Raw genomic sequence first — 20,109 nt, 5'->3', positions numbered from 1 at the left:
TACTGATGTGTTTTTATTAATTCCTTTCATTATGAAATAGAAATGCCTACTGGCTGAAGGGTCAGGCAGACGAAGGCTAAGAAGTTAAAGTCCCTCCACCAAACCCGCCCCGTACCACCCTCGGTCTTAATCGAGAGTATCACGGGACCCGTCAATTGGTGATGTGAAGCATCTAAGAATTGGCCTGGGAGTGTCCTGGGAGAAGATGCCCAAGACTTAGATTGCTACGCTCAAAGTGAGCTCTGACTGAGTTTACTCTAATGCAGTGCCAGGGAGAGAAAAAGCACATGGAAATTACTAAAAAGAAAATGAAGCTACTTGTTTATTAAATTAAAGAACGAAGCTAATCATCCAGGCAGCAAAATTTATGTGAAGAGATCTTCACGCCCGTAGTAAGACGCCGCAAATTTTTTGAAAGCAAGATAATTGGCCTTAGTAGCAACCAGGTCGGACAGGCCGATGGGTCCAACAGATGGTTGGACCGACCTGAGCATTTCCTCCCATTCGGAGCACATACTCAGACACTCCTATAGGATGTGGTTGGCATCCTGTATTTCCCCTCCGCATGGACATGTCGGACGGCTTGCAAGTCCAAGCTCGAAGAGCTTGCCAGCGAATCCACCATGACCAGTCACAAATTGACTGGTGTAATGGTCTGGAGTCAGGTATTTGGTTATCTCCATTCGCCACTGTATGTCTGGAAAAAACATATATGTGTGCCGGCCCTTGGTCGATTCGTCCCACTTTCGCTGCCAGGTCTTAATGGCCGCATCGAGCGACATGAGTCTAATTCTGCGCCTCAATAATGCTACTCCTTCGCCAGCTAGCCGAGGGGGGGGGACGAAGTGAAAATTACCAACATCGGCCTCCTCGCCCTTGAGAAGCAATATTGAAGCGCCGCTGACCTGAATGTGCAGGTCAAGTGGGAGAATGCCAGCCAGGACCGGGAGCGCGTCAGTTGAGGTAGTACGCAGTGACGTCCCGTGGGGGTAGGCAGATTGAGCGTCGCTTGGGGGCGGCAGATACTCGAAGGGCGGCAAATCGAGGAGGATCATTTGGTATTATATAGAAATAGCTAGGTACCTAATCTTAGTTATATTATAACCAGAGCGTTGGAGCGGAGCTCGGAGCAGGAGCAAGCAGTAATGGGGTTTTACCCGGAGCAGGAATGGCGCCGGAGCACCGAATATTTGTAGTACTTCACGGCTCCGGATGTTTTTTAATTATATTATTTATTACCCAGTAGTGAGTAGGTATTCGCGGCGATTTTAGTATGATGTCACCACTCTCAGCCAGTGATTTTTTCTATTATTTTTAACTGCTCGGGTTCGTAATACAAATGCCAATAAAAAATATTTTTAGGAGTATTTTGCCACCTAGACACATTATGCATAATATAATGTCATTTACTCAGATTAAAGAGTTCCTTTCATAACAGTGGCTGCGCAAAAGCCAATTATATGGCGCCAATGAGCCAAGAAGTTATTGAAACAAAATAATATTTTATACCAATATGTCAACGTAGGTAACGAAACAATAAAATTTATGGTGGAGATTTATAGGTATATACATCCGTATTTTTTAATTTATCCAAACATTTTTGCCAGTCACCCGCGAGATTTAAAAGTTGCTGGATGTACCTATTGTAAAATTGATATTTGACATAATCTAGTATTCGTGCATATAATAGGTATTTACGTTAAGTACCTGCTAATTGTAATAAAAATTTACACTAGTAGATACCTACCTAGATTATAATATCATCTGTTTACTACTATTTGTTAGTAATTATTGTGCTGTGAATAACAATACCTTATTTTAATTCGTTTTTTTGTAAACATATCTTTTGCTGATAATAGTGTGGATTTGTGGTTTATTTAAATCATCAACATGAGTGCAAGACAACGACTTTCAGGAGCAGCGTATAAAAAGATAAGAGAACGAAAGGAGGCAAATGCTACAAATAATACAGGTACACTTAACAATTATTTTATCAAGAGTGAAAAGCAAAATCAGAAAGTCAGCGCAGAATACCTATCGTCTAAAACTAAAGAACCAATAATTCAAGAATCAGATGCTACAACGCTAGAAGAGAATGTAAATTACGATGCCAACGATAATAATTCAGACGACGATAATTTTGATTATTTAGACAAAGAAGAAGACAATAATTTTGATGATCCACATTTTTGGCCAAGTTTTCTTGATGAAAGTACAAGGATAATGATATTAAAAAAAGGACCTATACAGAAAAAACTTGCTGATTATCCTATCAATACGTGCAATAGAAAGTTTTCCAATGCATATTATGAACGTACGTTGAAAAATGGCGAAACATATGAAAGAACTTGGTTAGTGTATTCTGTAAAAAATGATTCTGCGCATTGCTTTTGCTGTATAATATTTAATAAAAAAAAATGTGAGACTGGAATGGGATCATCAGTTGGCTATGATAATTGGAAAAACTTGTCGCAAACTATACAAACCCACGAAAAGTCAAAAAATCACCATGAAAACTTTTCAATCTGGCAAGATATTCTAATCAGATTAAAGCTAAATAAAACAATTGATTGTTGTCAACAAAAACTTTTCAATGAAGAAATTATACGGTGGCGGTCAATTTTAACTCGATTATGTGCAGTTTTGCGAGTCATGGCGGTGCATAATATGGCTTTACGCGGACCTAAGTCCACAATCAACACACTGCACAATGGAAATTTCTTAAAATTAATTGAATGTTTTGGACTGTTTGATAATGTTATTAAGGAACATTTGAAAACCATAAGCTGTAAGCCCCGCACTACTCATTATCTTGGACCAAGAATTCAAAATGAATTAATTGCCATAATGTCGCAAAAAATCAAATCAGAAATTATTAATATGTTAAATGAAGCAAAATATTTTTCTCTTATATTAGATTGTACACCTGACATAGGACATATAGAACAGATGTCGATTATAGTACGATTTGTTCGAAAACACTCAGAGGAAGTACGTGAGCATTTTTTAGGTTTTATAGAAATTGACGATAAAACTGGAGCAGGATTAGCAAAACGCATTGTTGAAGAACTAGAAAATTTAAACATAAATATACATAACATGAGAGGTCAAAGTTATGATAATGGTGCGAATATGCGGGGAAAAAAGAATGGTGTCCAAAAGCATATTAGAGACATAAATCCTCGTGCATTTTATGTACCTTGTAACTCACATACGCTAAATTTAGTGGTAAATGATGCTGCAAAATGCAACTTAGATGCGATATCATTTTTTGGGTTAATCCAAAAGATTTATGTTTTTTTCTCGGCATCTACTGATAGATGGAATATACTTTTAAAATTTTTACCATCATTAACATTAAAGGCAGTTTCTGATACGCGATGGGAGTCCTGAATCGAAGCAATCAGGCCTATTAGATACCAATTGGTAGAAATCTACGATGCCTTATTATATATTGAAGAGAAACATGCCAATTCACACACTGAAAATAGTTTGCAGACCAAAAATGATGCCATCGCATTATCAAAAAATATATGCAACTTTAAATTTATAAATTGTCTCATAGTTTGGTATGATATTTTGAGTTCTATAAATCCAGTCAGTAAACAGTTGCAAATGATAGAATTTAATATAACCAGCGCGCTTGATTCCATTGAAGCTGTTTTAAATTTTTTGCGCAATTATAGAAAAAATGGCTTAGTACAAATAAAAATAATCGCACACCAATTAGCAGAAGCCCTCGAAATACCTGCAGAATTTCCCAAAGAAACAGATTGCAGAAGACGAAGAGTACCGAAACATTTCGAGTATGAGAGCTGTGATGAAACGCCTCTACATAACCCTGAAAAAAAATTTGAAGTCGAGTTTTTCAACCAGGTAGTAGATAAGGCTATAAATTCAATTGAAGATCGATTTGAGGAATTAAAATATCACGGAAGATTTTTCAAATTTATGTATAATATTAGCCTCTTAAGAAGACTCCTGAAAATTTATTGGAAGATTGTCAAAATTTAGAAATTAAACTCACTGCAAACGGCACATCTGATGTCGATGCAGTGGAGCTTTGTGAGGAGTTAAAATTACTGTGTAGACTTGTGACTGAAAAGTCTTCGCCACATGACGTATTAAAATTTATTTATGATAATAATTTGAAAGAAATCTATCCAAATACGGTCACTTCAATTAGGATAATATTGACAATGCCAATAACGGTGGCTAGCGCAGAGGAGTTTTTCAAAACTGAAAATTATTAAAAATTATCTCCGATCTAGGATGACCGAAGAAAGGCTAAATGGACTTGCAATATTGTCTATTGAAGCAGAAATGGCATATAAATTAGATTTGGATGACATAGTTACGGACTTTGCTACAAAAAAGGCCAGGTAAGTTTGTTTATTGTAACGGTTGAGTGTTGAGACAATTAATTAATAGTGTATTTGTGATTAAAAGTATGTTCATAATAAATGAATGATAAGGAGAATGATTTTGTTTACATGTTGTACAATAATAGCATAGAAAAATAGTGTGAAAATAATACATCTACGTATTATTACTAAATGGTACTCTGCAAACTAAATTTGTCAGACACAGTGGCGCACCCAGGATTTATTATTGGGGGGGGCCGAAGGAGGAGAATGGACATTAGTCCCATAGGCTCTTTTTCTTCTTCATATTAATATTTTTACATAATTTCACAATACACGGCGATAAATTTGTACAGTTTCTCCTAGTTTTTATTAAATTGGAGGCATAGTGGCGGTAACCGTTGAGCGTGTCATCAGCGACTGGCGGATTGGAAGTGAACAGCGACCATGCTGGACATGTGTACCTAGTATGCTTAAACATTACTTAAATAATATCGGCTGTGCTACCCGCTTGGTCTAGAGCAGTGTTTCCCAAACTGTGGTACGCATACACCCTGGGGTACGGGAAGAGTTTGGTGGGGGTACGCGCTGCACCGGGTTATGGCTACGCCTGGTGCAACAAGCATTAATACATGGATGTTGCTAGAAGGTTTATCGCATGCGGAAGAAAAGCAATTGTTGGAATTATTAGCTTCAGACGGATTCTTGCAAAATAAATATAAGGAGTGTACTTAAACATCATTAAGGTTGCAAATGAAACATGTGTATCCAGTTTTAACAGAGAAATTCCTGAAATACATTGCATTTTTCAACTTCATATCTATGTGAAGTTGCTTTTTCAGCATTTGTAGACATTAAGTCAAAAAAAGAAACAGCCTTTGGGTGTGGAACCGCATCTCAGATTAAAATTAATAACCAGGGAACCAAATAATGATGATCTGTCATTTCAACAAAAATAATTTCATCCTTCTCATGGTTTATAATGAATGTTATTTTTTATAATATAACTTTTATTTATATTTCTGTACCTCAGAGGCAGACGGATGCAAGTGCCAAATACCCAATTGTTCAGGAAAGCCAGAAAACAAACAAAAACTATTTTTATTTTAAACGAATACTCATAACTCCCAAGAAAATATACATAGATTGATCATTATTTTTTAAATTCGAATTCAATTAAAGTACTTCTGGAATATGTAAGAAAGGAAGAAATATAATACAATTGTATATCTAAAAAATAAAATAAAAAACGTAGTATGGATTTGCATCCTTCTGCCTCTAAAGATATTTTGTTAATGTGGACTTGTGTCTTATTTATCTAGCCAAAATAAAACAATTTGTAAGTTAGAAAAACTTATAGGTATAAATATAACAAAGCAAAAAACATTTTTTTTTTAAATTTTATTATGTCATCATCATCAGCCTGAATCTATTCACTGCTGGATGAAGGCCTCGCTACTCTCCAAGCTGATTCTACTTCTCTCGGTCGTGTGCATTGCGTTGCCATGTACTTCCGCAGAACTTTATCATTTCATCAATCCAGCGGCCTCTGGGTATACCTTGCGGACGTTTTGTACTTCTTGAATACCACTGGATGACTAGATTTGTCCAACGATTGTCTCTTCTTCGAGCTATGTGTCTAGCCCATCTCCATTTAAAGCTTTTAATAAACTCTATTACATCGCAAACCCTTGTCTACTTCCTTATCCACTCATTCCTCTTTTTGTCCTTTCGCGTTATGCCCAGGATGCACCTCTCCATACCACGTTGTGCTACTCGTATGTTTCTGGATCTCTCTTTGATCTTGTTTTCTGTGATCACGGGAAGCACACAGTGGTTGAAAACTTTGCGCTTTAGGCACAGTGGAAGGTCACTTTTGAAGACATTATTCAGGCGCCCAAAAACACTCCAGCCTAGCTTTACTCTGCGAACAATTTCATCAAATATACACCCATCTATAGACACTTGTCCCAGATTGATGTAGTTTTTCACCTGTTAGAGCTGAATGGCATTGATGAGGATCTCTTTTTGACCCGCAAAGCAGTTGAACATGACTTTCTTCTTTGATACATTTATTTTCAAGCCTACTTTGTTGCTTACTTCAGCGAGTTCCTGCATTCTGCTTTGGAGGTTTTCTGAGTCTTGCAAACTACTATGTATTGTCATCGGCAAAGCGCAGATGACTCACGTATTCTCCATTTATGGGGACCATTGCCATTCCAGTCAAGTTGCCTTAAAAGTCTTCAAGGGTAGCTGTAAATAGTTTAGGTGAGATCGTATCACCTTGTCGGATTCCTTTGCTGATGGTTTATGGAGAAAATATTTATATATCACCCGGGGACTCCTTGATTTATGAGTGCATCGAGTATTGAAAATTTCTTTATAGAATCGAACGCTTTCTCATAGTCTATAAAACCCATGGATAGCGCAGCTTGTATTCCTGTTACCGCTCTGATTTCTCTGATGACTTGGATATGGTCCATAGTTCTGTATCGTCTTCTAAAGCCGGCTTCTTCTCCCGGCTGGTTCTCGTTTAGTACATATTGCAGATTATTGGATTTGCATTTTTCTGCTTCTAAGGTAGGTATGGCATTTGCATGTTTATGCTATTCTTTATATCTTTTTTATTATAGCAACTAGGACTTTAATCTCTCTGCCTCTAATAAATAAAGCCTTTATGCTGACGATTCTTAAAAAAACTCATTTTCCCCAAAAACGGAGTTGCATCCGTCTGCCTCTGAGGTACAGATTTTATTATGAATGAATTTTATTTTTCGTTTATTATTATTTTGTTCATGTACTACAAAAGGAATATATTTTGATTGTTATTAAAGTACTTATATGCATTTTTCTTTGATGAGGAGTACTCAGTGTTACGAAAATTATAGAAGGGGTACACAGATGTCGAAAGTTTGGGGAACACTGGTCTAGAGAGCTACAATATTTATGCCGAATTCCACCGAAAAAATGTTCTTTTGATTTACATCACCACCGTAGTGGGTGTAGTCGTTCTTTTCGCCGAATGTTTATCGCAGATTTTTGGTTTTTTAATATTTTGGTTTCAAAATATTAATTGAAAATGGACAAAAAAAGTATTATTGCTTTTAAATTATACACAACCTACTCAATATAACACAGCCTAATATCTCGTTTATCGGTATTTTGTCTATTGCACTCGGTGTACCTACACCATGGCCCCCACATCCTGAAACGGGCCCTCAGGCTAGGGCAGTGGTCGGCAAACTACGGCTCCTTGGCCCCTTGAGTGCGGCTCTGCCACAGATGCTCTCTGCCATATTTGACATGGCTAAAAAGAAGAAGCAAAGAAAATGGAAGAGGATAACCGCAAATGTAATGTTGAATAGACCGAGACTTCGCGTTTATTCAAAACTTAAATGGCTTACCGACCTTTATTTATGTGTCGGGAAAAATTAGCGCATTCAAATTTAGAGAGATACTACAACTAAAAACTCGTAATTTTGCGCTAAATATTCTGTCGATGATGCAAGGAAGAAAGCAGCTGAGAAGAAGAGTCAAGAAAAATAAAGTTCTGAATTTAATTAGGTACTGAATAAAATCTTTGTGGTTAGTAAAAAGATTTCCAAGAGAGGAAATCAAGAGTAAATTGAGAAATCGATTTACTGATGAGAACCTGGAATCGTGCTTAAAATTAAATCAACAACATACGAACCTGACTTACCCAAACTTTACAAGGAGATGCAAGGCCATTATTCACATTGAGTTTGTCAGTCATTGTCATGGTTCAATTTTATGGATACCTGACTTACAATTTAATTTTTATTAATAAATAAGATCATTATTACGTATGATATTCAGTTTTATTCAGTGTACCTACCTATAATTTAATTAGGACTTAAAACTTTAACTAAAGTTCATTAAGTAAATTAGCAGTGTACCTACTTACTACCTACGCATATAAGAAATTTGGCTCTCAAAAGAAATCTCAATCGTTGTACTGTTGATATTTGGCTCTATTGACTAATGAGTTTGCCGACCACTGGGCTAGGGTATTTTACGGGCCCCCTATCCACCGCTTAGATTAAAGACAGTGTGAAATACTACATTAACGTTTTTCAAATTGTGTTTTAGTTAAAATTGAGGGTACTTATACAGTGAATTATTGGCAATTTTCAATACATCTACTTTAATAATGGAGCTGTCGAGTATCGACACATAATAATCTGAAAATATATTGGACAATTATATAATTTAAAATGTTCATAGTCATGAAGTGTAATAGCGCCGCAGACGACTTTTTTTACTATTAAAGATAATTTATGGTGTGTGTTTATCTCACTTATCTGGTCAACCCGACACGCCGGCCCCCCACAGCCCGGGCCCCCAGGCTAGAGCCCTGTCAACCCTCCCAAACAATCACCTATACCTCTCCAGAATTCGGATGGACACCGAGAATTTCATTAGGGAACGGGTTTCTAAAAAAACCTGACATCAGTGTTTCGAAATTTTTGTGTTAGAAATTAAAATCTAAGAAATTTTACTAAAAAGGGTGCTGGAGAATTACAAATTATTTTTTGCCGTGTTGTTTGTCTAAGCCCAAGGTATAGTTTATTGACTTTCGATTTCAATGTGTAAAATCATTATGATGATTTGCATATTTTGGGGGGGGCCAAGGCCCCCTGGCCCCCCCCCTGGGTGCGCTACTGGTCAGACATATCAACAAATAGAATCTCAGACTCTGGTGATTTGGGTAAGTGTCTAACTAATATTATGTTTATTCGCTTTTAATATCTAAATTTAATTTTGTATGTTTTAGTGGTATATATTTTGTTATTAATGCATCGATACAACACATTTCTTAGATATAAAAAAAAATGGGGCGGCATTTTGACGCTGCCTAGGGGCGGCATTTTGTCTAGGGACGTCACTGGTAGTACGGTAGGCCTTGGTAATGGACAGGAGCGCGATGCGCTGTCCTCTTAAAAGAGAGATTCTAAGTTTGACACTTTTGGGAATGCGCGGGCACCAAGCACTGGCGGCTATGTCGCGATTCCCATAAAAATGGCGCCGTAGGCGATCTTGAGCGCCCTTACTTTTTAGCACCATCCTTCACCTGCCATGCGGCCGATCCTCTGGAAGGCCACCCCAGCCTTGTGGACTTGGGTTTCGGCATGGTGTAGGAAATTTAACATTGTCTCCATTTTGACGCCTAGATAGGTGACGATCTTCGACACTTTTACTCTCGTATCACCGAATCGGACTGTGGGTAGTCTTGAACAGCTAAGACGTCTAACGACGAGAACAATGGCTTCTGTCTTGGAAGGTGCGAATGATAGTCTAGTTAATCTACCCCAAGCCTCAATTGATGCTAAGGCTTCGCCAACGGTGCTCTCAATCTTCGCCCTGCTGTCGGCCTGGACCAGCAGCAGCGCATCGTCTGCGTAAGCGATGACAGTACAGTCGGTTGGAAGCGGAATTCTAAGGAGATCGTCGAAGAGTACGTTCCAGAGAAGGGGCCCGAGGACTGAGCCCTGGGGACATCCCATGCTGGTGTTCCTCTCTATTGTGGTTGATCCAACTCGAAACTCGATCGATCTATTGGTGAAATAACTTAGTCGTAGTAGTAGTCTCTTCAGCCGGAGCTTTTGAAGTATAAGAGGCCAGGATGCAGTATCAAACGCACCTGCAATGTCCAGGAAAACTCCTAGGACGTATTTACGGCGGGAATTTTCAGCAATGGCAATCACATTCCTTATGGCGTCTTCACATTCCTTATGGCGTCATCACATTCCTTATGGCATCATAAGGAATGTGATGACGCAGACGAAGGCTGCTGGAGTCGGTGACCGCTGCACACGTAGCATGTCATTGTGAATACCGCAAACATGCTTTATCACAAATGCTATTATGTGGACAGGCCTTCCATCACGGAGTTCTGGGTTCGATTCCCAGTGAGGTCAAAATATATTTACATAATTTAATATGTAAATTCCTCAAAAGAAGTTGCTTATTATAATGAACGCTGGTAGGTACCTACTGACTTCAGCTTGGATTTTTTACACGAAATTTCAACCATTGCCTAGCCTAAATTTCATGATAATTATCATAATTTATATGACCATAAATTATTTTAATCGAAATTTAATGAGGTTGCCAGCAACTTGTTTAGATAGATTTACTAGTTTTATTTCAGTGGCACGCCGACTGTCCAGTACTTTGAATTACCTGTTTTGGGGGCACGCCAATGCATTTGGGTTGCCGACTGCTATAAACCGAATTCAAAAGATATGAGCGAACTAAGTTGTGGAGATTTTGTGGCATTATTATTAGTGTACAACCAGAAGACAAATAAAGAAAGGTTTCATTGCCAAAGTTTTGACTATCGATAAAAATACTTCTCCTTGGACTGCAGAATGCAAGTTCATGAGGAACTTGGGTAGGAATCAAAATGTATATATCTTCCGCTGTTGACGATATCTGTACAGTAAATGTAGATAGCTTTAAGGAAATTTTTAAGCCTCTTTCAGAGAAGAGAGGGCAGTACATGTTTCCATATGGGATGCCCTAGTTATTGAGAAGATCTTCTGTTGATGTTTTCTTTTATATTTTTATTCGTATTTTAAACTGTGGCTATAATTTTATTAAAAGTATTTTTGCTTTTCATGTATTGGTTTCTCTTATAAAATCCAAATCCATACCAAATTAAAAAAAAAAATACCCAGAAATATCCGGAGACTTCTATAGTTTGTCCCAAGTAACATCAATGATTAAAAATATTTAATTTTAGTACTAAACCACCTCTGTCTCAAGTATGACAATATTGCCGGTAACTTGAGACAAGTGGTATTTTTTTTAATATTAAAACCATTAATCAATAAAATAAAAAACTTTTTTTATTGAATATGTATTCTGAGGGCCAGGGCTTTGAAGCCGGCCGCCACTGGAGAGGCTCTCCCTACACCATGAGAAACGTTGTATCGAAAGGCAATTCGAAGACGAATCTTTTGATACCAGCCACTTTTCTGTACGTGCAATTTTCGCGTGGCAGGGCCGAAAACAAGGAAACCGTCGTTTTACAATTACCAATAATTCATGTTGTTCTGACAAGTACACGAGTTCGCATACGGAATGAACTTTATGTTAAGATAAAGCTTTAATTAATTTAACGTAAGAGATAAATGTATCGCAGACGGTAAAACGGAATGATATCGATGTATCTACATACTTGTTCAACTTACCTTATAATAGTATATTAGGAAATTGGGAAAGGTATTTAATTAAAAAACCAACAAACAACCCACATTTGTGTAGTTGGGCTTATTTTATTTTATTTCGTTTCATACAGTTTTATTGGCACAGATATACATAATACATGAATATTTGAAATACATAGATACAAATTATGTTACTGGTACATATATTATATTTATTTTCTTCCTTCGTCCATTGCTGTGTAGTAAGTACTTCAGTCTTCTGGTTCGATGCCTGCACATGTTGATGTCATCAATTCGAAATCGGAGAAGTCTTATCTGCCATAGTATCTGTCTGAAATTTAGTAAAAATAATATTCAATATGTAGATATTATATTTAGGTTTGCACCAGTAAAGTTATATATTACAACAGTAACTATGTATAAATCTTTTAAATGCATAGTATATTAATATAAAGATTTCCTGAACACAAAGGTCCTAATAACATGAAACGTATGGTAAACGTTTATGTCATTTCACTTGCATCAGAAGTTTTGATCACAATTCTGATAACAACGAAATTAGATTTTAACTTATTTAGATAGTTTACATATCGTGGGCGTTCTGGCAATCTATCCTATCTGCAAAATAGCTAACTGTTCAGGAGAACGAAAAACTAATTGAAAAATATATTTTATATGAAACTATTAGTTTTTTTTATCCATATTATTTAGTTAGTGTTTTATTAATGTTTAAATAATAAATTATTCTTAATTTTTTTTATGCAGATAGGACAAAATGATTTTAAATTATATGCTGATAGGACATTTTGAAGCTTAACTCCTACTTTAAATAAGACAGAATTAAAATTGTTTTTACATTTTATTGTACACGAAATAAGAACAAAAATTTAACAATTTAATATTATTACAAATAAAATAAGTCATTGAGATCCCCGGGGTTCCAGCGGCTAGCTCAGGAGTCCATCGAACCCCGGATTCACAAAAAAAAAAGATATAAACGATTGGAGTATAAATAAAACACGGTCTTTCGTGCTCGTAACGTGGTCTTCTTATATTTTACATTTTCTTTAAACGTTTACATATTTTGTTTTAACAATAAGTTTCGCAGGTCCTATCCTATCAGAAAGGGGACGCTTACTAATTACTTTTTTCTTTTTCAAACTTCGCGTACCCACGCCATTCCAGCAAAAAGGACTCTCGTGATTGGCCAAATTTTATCGCGTGATCTTTGATTCGGCGAATCACGAGCCTGACCCTGGCGCAGGCGCGTCGAAATTTGGACGTTGCCGACAAGCGCGACAAAATTTATTATATTTAAATCCTTATATTTAGTCTTAAAATTATCTCTTTCATCCATCATCATTTTTACTTTTTAAATTAAAAAAAATACTTACGTGGTTGAGCAAGGAATCAGATTAGATGTTTTATGAAGCCGTTTCTAGAGGTCAGGGTTACGTTTCGACTTGAGCTACTAAATGATTATTTTACACCGGGAGAAGCCCGCCTGTAACAGGGGTGTATCATTCGCCCCATCTGGATTAAAGTCGAAAGGTACGCCCTGATCTCATCGGCCACCCATCCAATTCCTTGTTCATCCGTTAAATACATGGCATGATAACAGTTTATATAAAAAAAATTCAACTACAATCTAACTATTCTAACAAAAAAAAAAAAACAACTAACTTTACGTATTGTTTCTATATTTATTTTAATTACTATTTTCCTGCTCAAAGCAATGCTCCTGAATAAGTCAGAGTTTGATTTATTTTCCTTTCTTATTATCATTTGTCATAATTTATTATTATTTTATTTTTCTCCTGTAATGTCGTGCGTTTATTTTGTTTTCGTAATGGTTTTGTTATTCTTCTCGTTCTTTTATACTAGTCAGCGAAGGGGTCGTGGAGCTGCAGTCTTTGACTCTTGGGCTGTCCAGTTTTTTGTATTCCGAGAGGCTACATGTGTAGACGTTTGGCCCTCGTTCGGAATTATAGTTTCGTGTTATGTTTTTCTTCTTCTGGTGCAATAGGAGCGTACCTCGTTTGGCGTCGTCTGCCTTTGCAACCAGGGCGTGGTAGTGGCGTTACTATTGAGCCAGGCTCGTTCCGAGCAGCGGATATCTTCCTGTGGAAAGTTTTCCACTGATCTGCTGGTCTCTGGAGTATCACCTCATAGATGGACAGGTACTGTGTCTCCATCTGTTCCTATTACTGCGGGCAAGGCATCGTATAGCGGTACAACGGCCAGGCTCGTTGACGGCGGCACGGCTTTCCCACAGGTACTAGGATGGATTTTCACAATAAGTATCCTTTTCCCTTTCTTTTTTTTTTTAGATGGTTACACTTCGGAGGTACCTCTTGTTGTTTCACGATATCTTTCAGGCGTCACGTCCCTAGTCTCTCCATGAACCTGCGCGAGAAAGGAGAGTGCGCACTCTCGACACCATCAAGCTTTGGTATCATGAATTTTCGGCTACGCTGCCTTTGGATGCGCTTACTTCGAGAGGTGGCTCCCTTTGTGCTTCCAAATTGTCTTCATCTGTATTTATTCTTTTTCTTTCTTTAGTAATTTATTCGTTCATTAGACTTCCTGTACTTTAAATTTATTCGAATTTACTTTATTAATTACTCCTACCCCATACATTAAATAGCTACTAATTTTATATAAAATCTTCCCATTGTACTTATGGTACTTACTATCACATTTAATATTTTACCCTAATACCCATAAATATTTTGCAACATTGTATTGACTGTATAAATAACATTGATATTAAAATTGAAATATTCCACCCTCTCATTATATTTATTTACTGAATCAGTAAACTTAAAACTGTGTAATTAACTTTATTTTTAGTGAAACCCGTTTTATTTAAAAAAAAAAAAATTGTTGTTTCGTTTTACGCGCCCGATCCCGGCGTTAAGTCTCATGTCATCCGATTCCAAAGGCGCGCCGATTTGCGGTGCCTCTCACGTTTTATTATTAACATTTTTTTTTTTTATCACAAGCATACAATCTCTACTTTCATCCTCTTATACCTAATTTTAACTTATTATTAAAATTTCACTTATCAACTATAATATACACTTCGTCGAGTGATGCCGTATTATTCCCGTTCCGTTTTCGCTGTGTTAAATTTACGATTGGTAATTTGTAAAGAAATAATAGTGACGGTCGTATACTATTTTCTTCGTTTCTCTTTGGATTCAAATTATTAACACGGCGTAACTTTGAAACAGGTTTCGCGCTACTGTAGAATATCCTTTCTTTCCCGTTTATAAAATTGTTTGCGATTTTCAATGATAATGTTTTCTAATTCATTCATATTTACTTTATTTGAACGGAAAGAATTGGCGTCACTTTGCGAAGCGTTATTTTTAAAACTAGAATGTACATTTTTCGTACTAATGAACTTAAGATTACAAGGCTCAGAAAGTTTGTCCTTAATTAACTTTATATCCGTAATTAGAAGAATTTCCGGATGTTTTATTCGTATAATCTACACATTTCACTTCTAACAGCAACTCGGCGTTCACCCTTGACTCGAGGGTTGGCGACTGGTCCTGCTTCATCTCCTCGTGGTCGAGCCTGCGCCCGCACAGCTTGCGCGCCTTTTCAGCCCTCTTGTGAGGCTCCCTGGCCTCGCGTTTCCTTTTTCTCTCCTCACCGAACATCCCGTGGTCGACTAGGGTACACGACATGTTAGTGATACCCTAGGAAAATCGGCATTTTGCTCGCCGTTTTTCGTCGCGAGTGGGCCGTGGCCTCTACGAGCCCTCCTCGCTGGATACCGTCGATGATGTGTCTGGTCTCCATATGTGGGATTTGTGCAGCCATTCGTCGTACTGGAGACGCGCTGGTGCTACGGTCTCCAGCACGACGCTAGGCGCGGTCAGCTCCGTATGTGGACTGTCTTCGAACACCAGAGGAGGGCTCTCCCGGTTTGATGTTGGAGACAGCACTTCTTCTTTGATAAGGGTCACGTCGGAGTCCACTTTTTAGTTAACCATTTCTTGGTTGTTCCGGCTCCTGGATCATAAACTTTTATTTAGCGTTCGCGGGCGTAAATTTTATTTCGCGGGTTCGGAAGAATCCATGCGATTCTTCGAGCTTCACGTTGCCAAGGCGCCATTGAGATCCCCGGGGTTCCAGCGGCTAGCTCAGGAGTCCATCGAACCCCGGATTCACAAAAAAAAAGATATAAACGATTGGAGTATAAATAAAACACGGTCTTTCGTGCTCGTAACGTGGTCTTCTTATATTTTACATTTTCTTTAAACGTTTACATATTTTGTTTTAACAATAAGTTTCGCAGGTCCTATCCTATCAGAAAGGGGACGCTTACTAATTACTTTTTTCTTTTTCAAACTTCGCGTACCCACGCCATTCCAGCAAAAAGGACTCTCGTGATTGGCCAAATTTTATCGCGTGATCTTTGATTCGGCGAATCACGAGCCTGACCCTGGCGCAGGCGCGTCGAAATTTGGACGTTGCCGACAAGCGCGGCAAAATTTATTATATTTAAATCCTTATATTTAGTCTTAAAATTATCTCTTTCATCCATCATCATTTTTACTTTTTAAATTAAAAAAAATACTTACGTGGTTGAGCAAGGAATCAGATTAGATGTTTTATGAAGCCGTTTCTAGAGGTCAGGGTTACGTTTCGACTTGAGCTACTAAATGATTATTTTACACCGGGAGAAGCCCGCCTGTAACAGGGGTGTATCATCATTAGAAATATTCATTAAATTCAATGGAAAAATCTTATTGGTACAACATTTTAAGTGTGAACAAGAGCACCGGTAATAAAAAAACTTGAAGGTAAGCTAAAACTTATTCTAGGTATTAGTTTTGGATAAGTACTAATAATTTTTGGTGCTACAGATGTGATAATGAATCATAAAATAAATGGCGGTCTATTGGTTAGCCATTGGGAGCCATTAATTTGGGTCTTGATGAAATATTCATCCTCTCTTCGTCAACGTGAAGCTTAACCTGAGTGTGTCCTTCAGGTTTATAAATAATGCTTTAATTTATGTCTGTCACTGTAGGATCACTTGTTTTCCTTCCACGGTGTGTAGATTTATAACGAAGAACAGATGTCTTTTTATCTATTAAATATGGGCTCCAAGTACAGTTTGCTTGAATTTTTTCTACCACAGTGAGATGGCAACTTTGGCAGAGAATCTCAATATTCAATTAAATTTGGTCTTCGCATATCAGATTGTTTTTTAATGTGAGTTACCCTCAATTCAGTATTTAAATGCATTCCAAAAGAACTTTCGCCAGCCCATCTCTGTAAAGTTTTTGGACAAATATCAAGTGTATTTATAAACAACTACCTGAGCCAGCTGGCTCTCGCCAGTCCGTCTCGCTAGGTCTTGCAGACGGCTTGGCGGTGTTGGATTTTAATATAATTGTGAAGTATGCATAGATGGCGCCATAGTTTTCTCTTCGGGATGGGTTTTTTATTCACGTCAGACAGTTTGACATTTCGCTGATAGTAGTAGAATGAGGTTGTGGAATCCTTCATCCAGCAGTGGATCGATCCTAGTTGATGATGATGATGATAACGATACAAATATGTAGATAAATATAATATCACCGATTTTGATAAATACAGCAATTCAAATGACAGAAAGGAGTAGAATCAGGGTAGGAAGGCCTTTATCCAGCAGTGGATTGGTTCAGGTCGATGATTATGATGACGATATGAATATGAGGATAAATATAATATCACCGATTTTGATACATACAGGAATTCAAATGACAGAAAGGAACAGAATCAGGCTAGGGAGGCCTTTATTCAGCAGTGGATTGATCCTCGTTGATAATGATTTAAATAATATGTATAACACTAATTATTGTTGAATACCTTTTAAATATTTTTGGGTTATATGAGCTAATTGAATGTATATAAGTTTCATTGGTTTAAAAAATTATCATTTAACAGCCATAAAAAAATGTTACGTTATCAAATTTTGAAATAATATTCTATGGTTGATCCAGTGTTGCCATGTCTACTGAAATTTCAGTAGATCAACTGATATTTTTTTTCGAAATTCAAGAAATCTACTGATATTTGTGTTTCTCCATAATTGTAAATTAACTGATGATTCTTTTAATAATAAACTTGGAATGATTTACGCATGACCTTTTTTGATGTTATACACTTCTAAATTGACATAAAAAGCAATGTAACTCTAACCAAGAGCGCCATTTCACCCATTAATATCATCATTGTTTACAGTAAATTAATATTATTAGTTATTGTTATTCTTATTATTTTTAAATCATATCTAATAAACCACATTTTTCAAAATCTACTGATATTTTATGAAATCTACTGAATTTTTTGTCAAAATCTACTGAAATTTAAAAATTTTAATTGGCAACACTGCACCTGCTTTTGTTGTCGCAGAACTTTTCTGCCTTGTGGTCATATCCTTGGCACTAGCTATGGGAAATGAGTCACTTAATGAGGACTCCGACCGAATAGGTTAATTACGGATAGTGATTTGTTCGGACAGATTAGGTCAATTGTGTCTTTTGTAGCTGTAATAAAATGTATAGTACTAGCGCGTACGAATTACGGAATCTCGTCGCCACCCCACACGTTTCTTCCAATACTGCGCGCGCACTCTAGTTCAACGGAACGAAATATTCAGTTCGCCTGGCAGCGTGTCTTTCGCACCCACGTTTCTTCCTATACTGCGCGCGCACTCTCGCGAATCTCGTTCGCCCCGAACGACATATTCCGTTCGCCGGGCAGCGTATCCTTCGCACCCACGTTTCTTCCTATACTGCGCGCGCACTCTCGCGAATCTCGTTCGCCTCGAACGACAAAAGCGCCAGGTGACACGGGACCGATTTGTTCGCTGGCTAAAGATTAGTTTTAAAAGATTCGTTCGTTCGAGAACGACGCATGTCTACTTGGCACTTATAGCATTGCAATGGGGTGCAATTGTCTTCGACATGTACCCTTTGAAAACCTATTTTTATTCTGCCTTGGTTCAGAGCCTCTCGTCTGACGGTGTGGTCCACCATGAGAAAAACATTCTTTAAATTGTCATGTTTGTAATTTCGTGTCGTTTTTATCAGTTTGATTTGGTCTTCTGGTTCCTTATCACCTATGGCCTCGGACAGTGCTTCGTTTTGTAAGAGGATTGTCTTGATTATATCGTTATCTTTGGTATCTTTATTTACAGCCTTGAGTACGATGACCGGTGACAATTTTTGACCCTCGCTTGCCTTAAGTAAGCCATTGGTAGCGTCTGGTATTGTTTTGAGCAGTTTTTCTGCATCTTTCCGAGTTTCGCAGTTGATTACAACGCTACTGTTTTTGGTAGCGTACATGTTGCTCACTGAGATTTTAAGATTGGATGGATTAATGTTTTTCTTGATTGATCCTTTGATGAATTCAGAAGAATCCTTCCCATTTATGGATTTGACGATTACAGCGAACGTGCGATCGTTGGTGGTAGGTGGAGTGTGGTTCGGTGCTTTTTTGATTATGTCGGAGTATTTTGGAAGGGACTTAGGTTCAGCATTTATTTTGTCTACACGTTCGTTTATTTTAGCGATTTGACTTTCAATTCTTTGTAGCGTAGCAACGATGACGGGGTCTTGTTTGATCTTTTGTTTGTCACCAGCAGTTTGTGTATCCGAACTCAAAATTGCCTCCGAAATTTCAGTGATCGCTTTTATGATTTCTGGTGATTTAGTTTTTTTTGATATAAACTGACATAATCGTATTATTTTTTCATCACGTGATTCATTATAATCATCTTTGTCCTCTGAATTCAATGGCGAAATCGGCTAGGTCTCTTTACCTGCGTTTTTATTTGGCGAACGCTGTGTGCGCAGTGAACGATCGAAGGGCTCGCGGCAGTGTTGCCATATTTTGAAAGTGGAAGTACAGAGCCTCCAAAATTATAGTATTTGGAGATAAAATATAGTACGCGTTGTCATCTGTTGAAAATGAAAATTTTCCCAATTATTATTAGGAAAAATATTTCGCCGCGGGCCGCAGATTTCCAAATTTTCGAAGACCACTCGATTGCGAAATGGCAAATGCAGAATTATAGTACTTTTATATAAAATTATAGTACGATTTTCAAAATTATAGTATTTTGGGCGTACTATACCTATTTTATATCGTACATAGTACGCGGACCAAAATTATAGTACAAATACTATAATTATAGTACGGTTGGCAACACTGGCTCGCGGACGTTATAATATGTTTTTTTTCCTAATATTTGGCTTGCGCCTAATATAAAAATACTAGGCAATCGGGCGTACTTTTACTCGTTTGACGTTTTGAAGTGTCATTTTTGAAAAATAGTGTCAACGTTTGAAACTTTACAGCACTGTAATTGCGTTGTTACACCCCGGTGGCAAACAATTTCACTACCACGAACGTATTGTGTAGGTTTATTATAATTATTAAACTTTGCGTGCTCAGTGAAGACTTTTTTCTCACTTAAAAAAAATTGTTTTATAAGACACTTCGTAGACGCGTGCGATCGGTACAATAGTGCTGGGACAACT

The 20,109-nt window shown here is 37.4% G+C and overlaps 1 long non-coding RNA gene across 1 annotated transcript; it reads right to left on the bottom strand.

Annotated features, from left to right (window-relative positions):
• Positions 1-11,648: 11,648 nt before the first annotated feature.
• On the bottom strand, positions 11,649-20,109 carry LOC147078248 (uncharacterized). The gene is made up of 4 exons (XR_015071895.1): positions 19,779-20,109; positions 18,497-19,437; positions 17,960-18,009; positions 11,649-11,888 (listed from the first exon to the last, which is right to left on the bottom strand). It is a non-coding gene; the product is annotated as an uncharacterized LOC147078248 (long non-coding RNA).

This window comes from Rhyacophila brunnea, unplaced genomic scaffold (assembly GCF_057557595.1).
Source record: "Rhyacophila brunnea isolate RB1 unplaced genomic scaffold, BYU_Rbru_1.0 scaffold_11, whole genome shotgun sequence".
Classification (NCBI taxonomy): Eukaryota; Metazoa; Arthropoda; class Insecta; order Trichoptera; family Rhyacophilidae; genus Rhyacophila; species Rhyacophila brunnea.
This window is presented reverse-complemented; position numbering and strand designations above follow the sequence as displayed.